Here is a 1800-nt window from a genome sequence, read left to right as displayed (position 1 = left end):
GCTCTGTTAGGAACATAAAGAACAACAGTCATAAAATTATGAGAATAAAGACGCAACGAGAATAGTCATAAAATTAGAAGAATGAATTCGTAAAATTAGGAGAATAAAGTTGTAACATTGTGAGAATAAAGTCGTAAAATTATGAGAATAAAGTCGCAACGAGAAGTCATAAAGTTAGGAGAATGAAGACGTAAAATTATGAGAATAAATTTGTAAAATAATGAGAATAAAGTTTCATAATTAAAACAAACAATAACAACTCTTACAAGAAGCACTTTGTTCCCTAAAATTAGGAATGTCGAGCATCATGTGAAGTTATTCTTTGGTTTGACAAATAAAATCTTTTATCACACCAGCATCAAACTGGGCAGGATGTCAAAGTGGACTCAGGTTGCTGATTGGCGGAGCTTGAATTTCTGCTGGTGACTGGTTGATCAAGCCGAGCTTCATCAAGCAGCACCTCATCAACCTCATGGCTGAATCCTGTGGGATTTTTCTAGAGTTCTGTAGTGACTGTGTCAGACCTACATGTTAGCTTTGCTCTCTTGTTCTTTAGAAAGAGGCAGATCTGTAAATATGCTCACTTCGACAACTCTTCATCATAGAACAGCATGGGCACAGCAGCGCGCCTCTGAATGAGCCTCTAATCGCAATATGTATGGAAATTACTGCTGCAGAAATAATATTACATCAGTACGCTCCTATTAAGCAAACATAATGGAATCACTTTTCTCTCAAACAAAGCGACCCAGCGTCTCCTTAATTAAACATCCCAAAATGAAGGCAGGACAGAAGAAGAACAAGCTCCTCTGATCCCATTGGTATGCATTTCCATGAGGCCGGGGAGTTAACCAACAACATGTTTTCAAAGGAAGGAGGGTGTGAATTATCAAAGAGCGGCTTCCTATTAACATGTACACAAATAGCAGAAAGCAAAGCAGGGTGTGAGGAGAAATCATCTCATAACTGACTGCCATCAACAAACAGCCTCTCCAGCTTCCAAGTTATCATCTGCTCTCATTTCTCTACGTTTCTTTAGCATCGCTTTATTTTGCAACCCTCCTCCTCCTCCTCCTCTTCTCCTTCTGAGCACAAAGACCTGGTTTGATATGCAAGTGATCCCCCCTTCCTCCCTCTCCCCCGAATTATTTTGAATTGCAACAAGGAATCAGTGCAGTTGTCACCCTGCCGCAATTTCCTCACAGCTTCCATTATTCACGCGTGTTTGTATGCAGGAGTGAAAAGGTTGAGACCGCCGCTGATGAGAGTCACAAAGCCGACAGAAAGAAAAACACGACAGCAATCACAACAACACAGGCGACATAAATATCATCGCCAAGAAAGCTGCAGCTCCGACATCAGATGTCTGACAGAGGAAGGGGTAATTATTGTGTTTTCCTTTATAAAGGGTAACTGGACACAGTTGGCCCTTAGGTCAGACAGTGAGCAGAGTGGAGCTAATCAGGGAATTGAATGTGATTGGCTTTGAGCAAACTGCTCCATCATTGTAAACCCGAGGTTTCAAAAAGCTGCTTAAAGGAAGGACTTCATTTGTTATCAGCCTTGGTGGATAAAAAATGCTCTTGATTTTAAAATGAACTGTAGAGAACAAGCATCCTTATTCTGAGGAAGGCCTGAGCAGAGCTGGAAAGGAGATGTAAGAACCGCACTGCATTGTGGGATTTATGGGGATCTGGAAAAAGTGACACCGCTATGGAAGAGGTGGAATCTGTCTTTTTTGTACCCCAAATTTTGAACAATACATTTTTATCTGGTGAAATTTTAACTGTAGAAAATCAT

Source organism: Cyprinodon variegatus, unplaced genomic scaffold (genome assembly GCF_000732505.1).
Source record: "Cyprinodon variegatus isolate N-32 unplaced genomic scaffold, C_variegatus-1.0 Scaffold946, whole genome shotgun sequence".
In the NCBI taxonomy this organism is placed as follows: domain Eukaryota; kingdom Metazoa; phylum Chordata; class Actinopteri; order Cyprinodontiformes; family Cyprinodontidae; genus Cyprinodon; species Cyprinodon variegatus.
Note: the sequence above shows the minus strand (reverse complement) of the source record.